The 13,295-nt window shown below is 35.3% G+C and overlaps 1 long non-coding RNA gene across 1 annotated transcript in view; it reads left to right on the top strand.

The window, feature by feature from the left end:
* LOC122788122 overlaps positions 1-13,295 on the top strand; it is a 75,266-nt gene that overhangs the window by 45,158 nt on the left and 16,813 nt on the right. Inside the window, exon 2 of the long non-coding RNA XR_006362613.1 lies at positions 13,009-13,074. This is a non-coding gene — a long non-coding RNA (uncharacterized LOC122788122). The remainder of the gene's footprint in view (positions 1-13,008; positions 13,075-13,295) is intronic.

The raw sequence follows: 13,295 nt of genomic DNA, 5'->3' as shown, positions 1-13,295 counted from the left end.
CTTACAAAGGCACTAGAATGAACATATTGTGCTGAATATTTGTTTGCTTTCCTTTGGACCATATGCCACACTTCTTCCGTACTTGGCAGCTGCTGTTTCTCAGTGCTGTACATCTCTCTACTTCTCCAGGTTGCCAGGTTTCCTTTAAAATAAAGTGACAGCAGGGCCAAACAATATTTAGTTCTGATGCCAGGCCACTTAAAAGAAAATGTAAACATATTGCTTTACCGTCACTTCAGAACACTCTGAAACTGCATGATTCTGCTTTATTATGGATGTGTCAGTTTATTTAAAAGACTACTGACTGAAACAACCAAGGGAAGTTGCATAAACTAAACAGGTGGCTGAATCTGTAAAGCATGACTTTTAAGATAACCCTTTCAGATGGGTATCTTTATAAGCACTTTAGACTTTATCTTGAGGATAGTGTGGTACACTGCACCATGGCTGTATGTAGGACTTTTGTTATGATCATGTATGCAGCCATTATACTGCACTACCCTACAGACTATCATACCTTATTACTTTACAAGACTACACAGCCCTAGGCATTTCTTTTGATCTGTTACTTAAGCTTTTGTTAAAAGTGTGAAGGTTAAAATTATTGTAGGGCTGTTAGACAGCTTTATGAATAAAGTCATGTGTCTTCATTGTATATGTGAACCAGTCTTTCAAGGTGAGCATTTTAATACCCTAAAAGGTAAGCGCAGCCTCCGTTACAGTTGTGCTTTCTGTTATTGTTCTTACTAGTTTGTGTCATTAATGATAAACCATTTAATGCAGGATAAAGGACTTGTGGAGACAAAGTGTGATAATAAAAATCTGCACAGATCGTACTTACCTTGTTTTAGTAAGCTGCTTTATCTATACCTCTCAGCTGTCCTTATTTTTCAGGGGCATCCCTGATTTTCGCTCACAATTTAGCTCTGTCCCTGCTAATTCCTTCTAAAGCTGGTGATTTAGGGTGAAAAGATAGTGTATTATACTTAACAAGTAATGACAGTAATTAGAATTACAGACTTCTTTTACTTTAGATAATGCATGCTAATTCACACTCTCATATTCAGAAACCTTCTCTTTAGTTAACAGTATTAGTCTATTAAAAGTGACCCTGATTGTCCCTTATTATTTCAGGATTTGTCCTGATTCTGGAAGTAAGCAGTTGAGTGCTATGGTTTCATCTGATAGATATGACAAAGTGACCCACAGCCAGCTTGATTGTTATTGACACACTTAGGCCAGTTAGTATGTGCTGTGACATTAGTATATTATTATTCTGATTTCCTTCTGACCTCTTTGAAGAGTGCCAGAGGCAAAAGACCTCAGGTTCTATCCTCAGACCAGCTTACTGGATTCAGATTCCATTACTGAACAGCAGTATGGTGTCAGGGGGCATAGGGTTTGGAGTACTTCAGAAGTCCCATCCATCGGATGAGATATTAAACCAAGGTCCCATCTGCCTGTGCAGTCATAGCTTTGGTGGATGCAAAAGGCTTTACTGCACTTAATGTAAAGAGCAGGGGCATCTTATTTAAAATAACATATTAACATAAAAAATTAATAACATGAACATAATAATAAATTATATATACTATATATTATATATCAAAAACATTTGCATATCTTTTCATTTTACCCAAATAATTGTTCATTCACAAGAAACAAATCCTACAAATATCTACCACTTAACAATGAATCATTATATAATCATTTCCACTAAATATTTCTATATGCCGGAATATTTTTCACCAAATCACGAATGATGTCTCCTTTATTCAATTTATTATATAGCAATCTCCTACACTTTTTTACTCCTACACATATTTACTCAATGCAAATGAATTCTCTGCGACTCAATATTGTTCAGCTCCTCTGCATCACTCTCTGCCATAGCTGCCATAGTTCAGCCTGTCTGTGCTTCCTATTATATCACTTATCATTTTATATTTCATCTGACTCTGCATGAACAATTTCAATTGAGAACATCTAAAAAAGGTTTACTTTTTGCCTTACATCTCCTTTTATTGATTGCCTTTCTTATTTCATTCCCTAAACTGTTTTGTCTCTCATGCAATGTCTTTGCACTATATAATCATACCTTTTCGATCTTTATTTTCCACTCAGCCTCACATTTTCACTTCTGTCTAATAGTTGTTTTGTACAATTAATGGATACTTGCATTCCAGTCTTGTTTTCTTACTCTGTCACCTGTAACATTTATGTTTCCCATATTTCTTTGCATTTCTCTTTTACCCATTTTCCTGTTGCGTTATAATTCACTTCTTTTAACATTGTTCATAGACATACAATTAATAAAGAAGAAAAAGCACACCAGCAGCTGCATTGTCATAAGATTACAGTGCTTTTTTTCTCGATATAGAATCCTTGCTAGTTGCATACGGCCTAGTCCCCCATAATACTCATAAAAAAAAAAAAAACTATTATTATTTTTTCTAAATCATTTGGAAACACTACATTCCATTGCATGAGTATACAAGTATAATAATACATCTTTTATCGTTTATAATTTTTTGACCAGAGTTATGCCCCTGTATACATGTGTACTAATAGGTCTGTGCCTCAGCTCTGACACCTTAATATAGTCTTTCTTAACTTCTTTCATTCCTTTCTTCCAGACCTCTCAACCAATCGGGGACAAATTTCAATAGAATCAGGGATAAGTCAAGAAAAAATCAGGGACAATCAGGGACACTTTTTAAATATTAGTGCTATTAACTTGAAACATTGATAGAATCAGAGCATATGCATTAATACACATTTTCTGAAGTAAAAGAAGTTTATAACTCTTAATTATTGTCATTATTCATTAAGTTTAATTCACCACCTTTCCTTCAAATGTCACTAGTTTTAGGAGGGATTAAAAGGGACAAAGCTAAAATTTGAGTCAAAATCAGGGACGACCCAGAAAATCAGGGACAGTTGACAGGTATGCTTTCTTCCTAAACTCTTTATGGTATTGCTGAATAATTCTCAAACCTACTGCAGAACGTTGGTCAGGTGCAATTACAGCTTTATTCCCCTATTTTTTTCTGTCTGTAGCTCTTAACAGCACATCACACGCATATGTATTTCAGACATTTTTCATCTTTTATATATCACCAATTTCCCCATATTCTGTCTTGTCAAAATTTTTAATTATTTTATTCATGCAAATTGCAATGAAAAAGGACTTGAATGGAGTCCTTGTTTTATCCACTTTGATACATACAGACAATTCTTCTAAACATCAATTAACCATATGTCTAATTCCAGAAAACTTCATATTTATAACTCTCTCTCATGTATTCCTCCTCAGTTCAGTATCTTAATACCTATAAAACTCTGTGATCCTTGGTATTGTATGTGTTTGTAGTCAAATACCGATTAACACTTCTTTTCTCTTACCTCTCTTACTCACCACATCTTCCCCGTGGCTTTAAGTTTTCCAAATCTGCCTGCTTTTTTGACCACTTAATCACCATATTTGAAAACAAATGTGTCATATATTATTCTACTTTAAGACTCACAGCCTGTTTCAAAAAAGTTTTTGGCCTCTAGTTCCTCAAATCTGTTTCATCTCTCATTATAAAATAAATGCAATATCTCCTTCATACAACTTTTATCCTCTCCACAAATATTCATTTATTAAATACCTTCTTTGTCCTTCCTTCATCTGTTCTCTATCCTTGTTTTTCAAAACACATATCCCATACATTCTTTCCCAGGTAGATTTTCCATCTTCACTTTCTTTATTAGAGCTGGTATTTCCTTAGTCTTTTTTAATTTTCTTGTTCTTAATCTTGTTATACATTATTCTCATCTTATCCTTCTTGAAATCTCTGTTACTACGACTCATCTACACACCTTCCAATATATTGCAATGTTTTTACAGTTACTCGCACTCCATTACCTTAGTACCGCATGCTGTTTTGGCTTTCTCTTTTCCTCATGAAGTAAAGGATGTGTTCTCTTCCTTTCTTGAGACAGAACATTTGTTCTTGAACATTCTTTTGTAAAGTCTCATGATAATGCCTCCTCATTAAATATTTATATTCTTTGAATATGATTATTGTATTCTTTCCTTAATATAGTTTTAATTTAGATTTTTTTCTTAAAGAAATCCACTACCTTATCCATTAATTTTTTATTATTCTTATGCCTACACAGTCATTCAAAAATCTATTAATAATTTCCCTGAATTCCTTCTGCTCTAGTATTCCCATATTGTCCTTGATAATTCCTTCTATTTTCTACGTGTTTTACACTTGCTGCACATCTGAATTACCTGAAAATGGTAAGTGCTGTCTCATAATTCTTCAGTCAGACAAATTTACTGTTTAATAATTTATTTCAGCTGTTGGTATTCCATGAAGTAAGTTTTCCCTGTTGTTCCACATTATCATTTGGTTCAGTTCCATAATTCTGTGAGATTCTCATTAGTCTTAATTTACAGTCGTAGCAATCCTTTGATAAACCTGAGTCCTAAGTGAAGGAGTCACCCCCCCCCCCCCACACACACACACGTCACCTTCCTGTCAAGGCCTCAAGCAGTTGTTGTTTTAGTTCCTTTAAATTCCACTGATGTCTGTTTTTACAGAATGAAACAAAATACCAGTACTGGATAGAAAATCAAAAGATTAAAGTGACAGTTTTATCACATAATACATGCATCTTTAAATTGTTTTATTATTGTTATGGAAACTATTTTATAAGCAGGCATTTAAACTCAGGTACCTGCTGGCATCTGTCCACAGATATTTCAGAAGTACAAAGAAAGACAAGCCAACAGGTGTAAATTGGATGTCATCTAACACATTACAAAATAGGCTTGAGAACCTCATAAAACAAATTTATTATCTTTTTAGAACTGACAGAACAATGAAACATAATTCTTATAATTTTTTTACATAGCAGCCAGGATTGTACTGAAGCAAAAGCTGACTAGATTCAGCTAGCATGTAAAAGCACGTAGTTTCACTTTTTTTAATGAATAAGGGTGGGTATGTGGAAGAGTACCAAGGGTAATTTTGACTTCAGGACAGGATGCCATTCTATACAGGATGTTTGTGCCACACACACACACACACACACACACACACACACACACACACACACACACACACACACACACACACACACACACACGCACACACACACGCACACATTCACTCATACATACACCCACACATATACACACACTTTCACATCTAAAGGGAACCTAGATATCACTGCTTTAACTATATCATGTCTTTGGTTTGGTAGAAAAATGAAGCCCCCACAGATCACCCGGGTATAACCCACAAAAACATGAAGACAGCGTATGGACTATGCCTAATTGGAATATCTTTAAACGGGTTCCCGTCAGAATCTCGAACTACTGAAATCCAGAGTTTCAGTAGCCCGAGACCAGAAAGGCGAAAGTGCAGAACACCAAAACCCCAGAAGCGCGAAATTCAAAATCCCGAAGATCCGAGATTTTGAATTAGTGGTTCTGGTATTGCGGTGTGTGAGTGGATGGTTGGAGATGTAGGTAAGTATTTGTGTTTTACGGGTTTTGGGTAGGGGCTTTAGTGTGCGTCCATGTGTTTTGTTAGTGTGATGTGTGTGTGCGAGGGGACTGTAGCTTGTGTAGTGGTGTTTTTGTGTGTTTATCTGTGTAGTGCAACCTCGGAGTTAGTATATTTAAGTAGGGGGTGTGTGGGGGGCTCAACTTGTATGTCAGGTAGTTGCTTGTATTTGTGTATGTGTGTGTGGTATGTTTTGTACAGAAGTCACGATTTTAAATTTTTTTGCACTTCTGGAGTTTTCTTTATGGATTTTTGGCTACATGGTCTCGAGAGACTAAAATTCGGGATTTCAGTATTTCGAGATTCTGAAGTGAATCCCTTTAAACAGAACATTTTATATATATATATATATATATATATATATATATATATATATATATATATATATATATATATATATATATAATGCATAAAATGCATAAAATACTAACTTCCAAAAATAAAAATCAGTAGTTGACTGTTTTCACTCACTGGACCGTTGTTCCACTAACTGGGATAAGCTGAAAGGAGATGACTTTGTTAGCCCTCCACTATCTAATACATCATTTTCCATTTTAGCATTGAAACCTAATTTGGTATCATCTTGATATCCACTACACACCCAGTTTCCATGTAATTATAGATTCAGTCAATGTTTTTCCCTCAGAGGAGAGTTCCAGACTCATTTTCCTGCACCCTTGTATGTGTGACCTTGACTCCCTTACTAGTACACATAGCTCTGAACCTGTTACTTCAATAATCAGGGACAAAACTTAAAATGATTAGTAATTAAAGTAGAGCTCAGTTTTCTTATTTGTCTATAAAACATAAAATGAAAATACAAAACACCACTGAAAAACAGCACCATTCCACTTCAGTGTTTATTTTTCATGCTTCTTCAAGTGTAGTCAAGTGATTTCCTCAAAAAGACTTTATTAGAACTGAAGGAAAAATTAAAAGAAGTTTATTTAAATACAAATGAGAATGTCATGAGTAAGTGTAGAAAAAGGGCTTTAAGGCAGTCTGTATAGGACAATATGTTAATCCCCTGGATTCTCTTGGTGAGGATCCTCAGTGGACATTCCAGCTGTTGCATATGACTGGACAGATACATGCCAAAGGGGTCATTGTACTCAATGATGGGTCTGTTAAGGGCTGAGTAAAATGGGACTATAAGTTCCTTGGACCTGGGTGCCTTACTCCTACTTATAAATTGTGAGACAGAATGATTTTTTTACTTCTTTGGCTATGTGTTGGTCAAAGGCCAAATTACTGTATGCGTATGTTATGTTCCTGGATACTTAATTTCTGGGTCAGCTCTTATGGGGGTGCCTTATCGATGGAGTAATTAAACTGGATGAACTTTTTCCCAAAGGGCACTATAATGCACCTCATGGCATTGAGTTTTAATCTATGGCATTGACACCAGTCATGCATCTGTTTTAGACCCTCTTGCAAGATATCAAAGTCATGGGGGAATAGCTCTCAAGTTTCAGTTCTCTGCAAACTTGGTGAGCCAGATGACCTTGACATTAACACATTAACCTTGACCTCAGAGAAATAGATGCCTTAGCAGGAGCTGGCCCAGAGCTAAGCCCTTAGGTACTCTGCTGGTGACTGGTCTCTTGGTGGAGGTCCCTCCAACGGTTTGCAGATTAGACTAGTGAGACGAATGAATCTGTAGTTTCCAGGACCAGTTGATGGTCTGTTCTTATGAAGTGAGAGAACTGTTGAATTTTTGCCTACTTGTTATCTGTAACTTTCTGTCTAAGTTTCTTTTTGCTGATCTAGATTTTTCATCTGGTAGTCTATAAAAGGGAGAATGAAGCTCTTTACAATCCCGCTCTCCTACAGAACTGGCCTGCACAGCTCTAGACATTGTACAGCATCCTCTCTCTCTCTTGGCTAATACATCATTTAATATTTACTCTGCGTTCTTGTTCTTTTGCTGATTACATTGTATTGCTTCTCCAGACACACATACACACGCACACACACACACACACACACACACACACACACACACACACACACACACACACACGCACACACTATCTTTCACCTTTACTGGTGCATATAAATTAATTCTGCATGTCTCACACTTTTTTCCCTTTTACTTCTCAACCCCTCAGTGCAAGAAATCTGGACAAAGAAAGACTGGAGGCACAAAGGCTCAAACACAGGGACAGAATTTAAATATTGCTCCTATAAACTTAGAAAGTTGCTAGAATAAAACGTTTTGCATTATTATGTATTTTCAGAATGATATAAAGTCTGAAACACAAAGTCTGTCATTATTTAATATTATTTAGTGAGGTAAAAATCTGGACATTCTGCAAAAAATGTATACAATTGAAAGATGTGCTTTCCCATATGCTTGTGTTGGAAATGTTGAGTAGTGAAAATATTGATGTGTTTGTACTGTGTGTGTTATATTCCTATCCCATACATTAACTGTATTTATTGAAGTCAGATAGTTGTGTGTTCACAGTATTGTGGCTGGTTGATAGGTTGTTTACTGTGATTGTGCTGAGCTGTGTATCAGTGTGAGTAGAGGGAGTTTAATTGTGGAAATCATTGCTGGTGCAGACTTTACTGCTGGCTGAGCTGTGTATCAGTGTGAGTAGAGAGAGCTTAATTGTGAAAATCATTGCTGGTGCAGAGTTTATTGCTGGCTGAGCTGTGTATCATTGTGAGTAGAGGGAGTTTAATTGTGGAAATCATTGCTGGTGCAGAGTTTAGTGCTGGCTGAGCTGTGTATCAGTGTGAGTAGAGGGAGTTTAATTGTGGAAATCATTGCCGGTGCAGAGTTTAGTGCTGGCTGAGCTGTGTATCAGTGTGAGTAGAGAGAGCTTAATTGTGGAAATCATTGCTGGTGCAGAGTTTAGTGCTGGCTGAGGTGTGTATCAGTGTGAGTAGAGGGAGTTTAATTGTGGAAATCATTGCTGGTGCAGACTTTACTGCTGGCTGAGCTGTGTATCAGTGTGAGTAGAGAGAGCTTAATTGTGGAAATCATTGCTGGTGCAGAGTTTAGGGCTGGCTGAGCTGTGTATCAGTGTGAGTAGAGGGAGTTTAATTGTGGAAATCATTGCTAGTGCAGAGTTTATTGCTGGCTGAGCTGTGTATCATTGTGAGTAGAGGGAGTTTAATTGTGGAAATCATTGCTGGTGCAGAGTTTAGTGCTGGTAGTAATTTGAGTTCACAGGCAGACATCATCTTCTTTCAGTTTGCATGGCCATGGGCTAGTAGATTTAAGTTTTTGGGCTGTGGGAAGTTTACCTGCCATGGGATGTAGAAATACTTTTTTGTTATTTGCTATTACTATATTTTGTATAGTTATATTTGGTACATTTGATATTTATGCCATTGGTATTTTGTGCATTTGGGCATGTGTGCATTTGAGGGTTTTTTGCTTACACATACATGTGCACACACACATGCACACACACACACACACACACACACACACACACACACACACACACACACACACACACACACACACACACACACACAGATATATACATATATATACATATATATATATATATATATATATATATATATATATATATATATATGGGATCCGGACACATGCTCGACTAGCATATGTCCGAATCACAAAATATCAAACACACATACAAGAAAGCGCTTAACATCGACTAGTGCTTCCGTGTTTGTGTGCCTGTTTCGTAGATCGGACTATAGTGCGGGTAGCAGAAACGTATATATTTTTTTTGAACTACACATACACGGAAGCGCTTTTCAATGTTAAGCGCTTTCATGTATGTGTGTTCAATGTCTTGTGATTCGGACATATGCTAGTCGAGCATGTGTCCTAGACCTATATATATATATATATATATATATATATATGGTATATACAGATATATATATATATATATATGTATATATATATATATATATATATATATATATATATATATATATTTATATATATACATATATATATATATATATATATATATATATATATATATATATATATATATATATATATATATATATATATAGGAACACTACTAAATCTCGAACTTTTGAAATCTCGAATTTCAAAAGCTCGAGACCATGTAGCCGAAATCGCACATTACCGAAAGACCAGAAGCGCGAAATTCAAAATCCCGATGGTAAGGGATTTTGAGTTAGTGCTTCTGGTGTTGTGGTTCAGGTAAGTATGTGTGTGTAAGTGTGTTTGTGAGGGGCTTTAGTGTGTGTGTGTGTGTGTGTGTGTGTGTGTGTGTGTGTGGGGCTATAATGTGTGGGTGTGAGTTTGCCTTGTGTGTATGTCTGTGCGATCTTGGAGTTGGAATATTAAAGTCGGGGGGTGTGGGGGGCACAGCCCCCACATGGGGGGGTGCAGGGGGCAAAGCCGCCCTGCTTATCTTTAGTATAGGGTGGTTTGTTTGGTTATGGGGGAGGCTGTGTATATGTTTGTGTGTGTGCTGTATGTATGTAGTACTTTCGCGATTTTAAATTTCACACTTAAAATGTCGGTAATGTGTGGTTTAGAGATTTTAGTCTCGGTATTGTGGGCTTTGGGATTGTGTGGTTTCGGTATTAAGTAGTGATTCTATATATATATATATATATATATATATATATATATATATATATATATATATATAAATATGTGATTATATCATATATAAATGTTTATAAATTTTAAATTTATATGCATGCTTTATCCCATGTATGGGTACCTTCATTATACATGGGATGATCCTATTGGTCCAAAATGTAACTAGTCTAGAACTTACATATGAGCCTATGAAGTTATCATCAGATATTCAGCTCTTCAAAGAATTAACAAAAAAGTGATCATTTTCAAGCAAATCTAAAATCATCAAAGAGAACAAAAAAACAAAAATAATATTTTTTGCAAGGGGCAAGCCACTCTGCCCCCTCCCCACTAATTATATATACCAACTCCAAGATCGCACAACAGCAGGTAAGGGCAACTTTCTGACATTGCTGCAATGTGATTTTGCACGGAAAGTTGTCTTACACACAAAGCAGCTTGTACGCTGAAAAACAAGCGAAAAGAGAGTTTTTGTGTGTATATATCTATCTATATCTATTTATCTATCTATCTATCTATCTATGGATCTACTTTTAAACACCGAAATTCAATAAGACGGAAGACTACAATGCCGAGATGAAAATAAGGAAACTTTGAATGCTGAACCACAACTTTTTTCCCAGGTAAGTAATATGTGTACACATATTAAATATATTGTTAAAAATCAAATCAACAGAACATTTAAAGCTGTTCCACTAATGAAATTACACTGACTGAAAATTTCATCTAAAGCAACAGAATAGCTGAAAAAGAACTATTGTTATATAGGATAAGCCTTCCTGCATCCTCACAAATTTCATGTTCTTCTACCCATAAAAGTTATTTGCTTGGATTTCTGTTCCAGTTGCAGGGATTTCTTGGCTTTTTGCGGACTACCCATAAAACATGTTATATCTTAGCATAATAGTAAGTCACATGTTAAATATTGCAACTATTTCAATATTTTCTTTTTTTCTTTAGCACTGTTTTATACTGGTAGCATTTGCGGTAGTACACCTAATTTTTTTCTTTTTTGCTAACCCTTTATCCTATAGTTGCTTCATTTGTCATCTTCCATTTCACCACTGTCTTTTCCTGTACTAAACCACTTAAGTCTATTTCTGTAATATATTAACAAACTAACCCTGCTTTCTAATACAGAGGTGCTTGAAAGTCTATTTTTATTTGACCTTTTCCCCTTGTGCTATCTCATGTTTTTCGAAATACATTTTTTATTTTTTCATTAATTGATAACATTCATTCCCTTTATTTACATTTTATATAGTTTCCAACTCTTTCTCATATTCCTTTGCCCTTCATATCCAGACCAAAAATGCCTTCTTTCTTACAGGTACCATATTTTGTTTTGCATTTCCACATGCATTACTCAAATGTCCTCACAAATTTCATTTAATGTTATCATATTTTTGTGATTTGTTTTTTCAGAATTACAAATGTAACATTAAAAAGTTATTCTTTGTATTTAATCAACATCTTTTTTGAAAAAAAATATAAAAAATATTTAAATTGCATAACATTCCATCACAATTTTTGCTACAGTCCCCAAATGCAGAACATATTCATCTTTAAGATTTTAAATCCTTCAATATTAATGAATAAAATATTTATTTTGTTTCTCAGTTTAGTCTCTGTTATTTATTCAGTTTGAAAATATTTCTAGATTTGCAATTTTCTATTCAAGGCCAAGTCCACAAATGAAAAGTTACTTTGATAATTAATGGTTCTTTTGTCTGCAAGGCATTCAGAAAATTGAAACAAATACCCCCACAGTCTTCTATGTTACAATGTACTGTTAATCTGTACCTATGTGTATTTTAAAATTAATTAATTCTGGAGAAAATTGTAAAGTTCATTTATTCATTCAGTCATTCATTGTGTCTCTGGTAACTTAGTTAGTTCTAGTTTAGGGTCATTGGGTTGACAGTCTTCTGGCACTCAATGAGTACAAGGCTGTGAGCTAATCTCAAACAGGGTGTCAATCTAACACTGGCTGGTCACGTTTATTCCCATGTGGCACCAAGTCCTATGGGCAGTTTGGAAGGTCAGCATTTAACTTACAGCATGCATTTGGGATGTGGGACGAAACTGTAGCATGCTATGCAGGGAAAAAAGTTGAAAGCAATGATGTAATACAACCATTGATAGTAATAGTATAACTTTGGACAGAAATGGGTAAAGCAGTGGAATTACTACTGGCATCTGTATACAGACCGAAGATAACCGCATATAGTCAGTACATATTAGAAAGTATTCTTCAGGCAACTCATCTGCAGCAAAATCAGGAAACAAAACTGAGCTCTAATGACTATACCAATGTGGTGACTAAGCAACCTCATGTGATTGACACAAAATGTTTTATCTGAAAAGTAAAGTAAGCTTTACTGTAGGCAGAAACTTGGCCACCATACCATTTTAATAGCTGACAGTATTAGTAGTGTTTTATTCATCAAGTGAATATATAATAACTTCCGTGCCCGTTTTGAACCTGATGCTTTCATTATAAAATGAATCGGTGATTTTTCTTATGTACCTATTACAGACATTTTATTAGTTTTCATACATAATGGCAACAAAGAGATGATTAAAGTAAATACAAATTTTAAAATGTTTAATGCTTCATTAGCTATTTAACAAGACTATTAAATGATAGAACTGCCAAATTTTATACAAATGCTTGTCATGTGGTTTTGTAACTATAAGGTTGGACTCAATAAGAAAAACAAATTGGAAGCATATTCTGTAGTGAACTTGTCCTTACCTTTTGCTGTAGGAATCTGAATTATTTGATAGTTTGCAGTGCTTTATTTTTCAGCTGTGATTTTACAGCTCAGTAATTATTTTCTCTCATTGTTCTCCATATAGTGAGCTAAAAAAATGGATTGTCACAGTTAAATCTCTCCATTCAACACCCATCTATATAACATGCAGGTGAGTAGATTTAATATTCAGACAAAATGCTGCACTAAGGCAGTGACATATAAATATGATGATAGAAGATGTGCGGTATTTCAAGTCCGTGTAAATGCCATAGCTCCCTTCCTTTGCAGTTACCTCTCTGACAAAACTATCTGACCCTATTGCCTTATGTTACAAACATTCTTTAACCCTCTTCTGAGCCATACTCCAACAATATATCTGCATCCCCACCC

The sequence above is a fragment of the Protopterus annectens genome, chromosome 13.part0, assembly GCF_019279795.1.
Source record: "Protopterus annectens isolate FY-2018-M chromosome 13.part0, PAN1.0, whole genome shotgun sequence".
Classification (NCBI taxonomy): domain Eukaryota; kingdom Metazoa; phylum Chordata; order Ceratodontiformes; family Protopteridae; genus Protopterus; species Protopterus annectens.
This window is presented reverse-complemented; position numbering and strand designations above follow the sequence as displayed.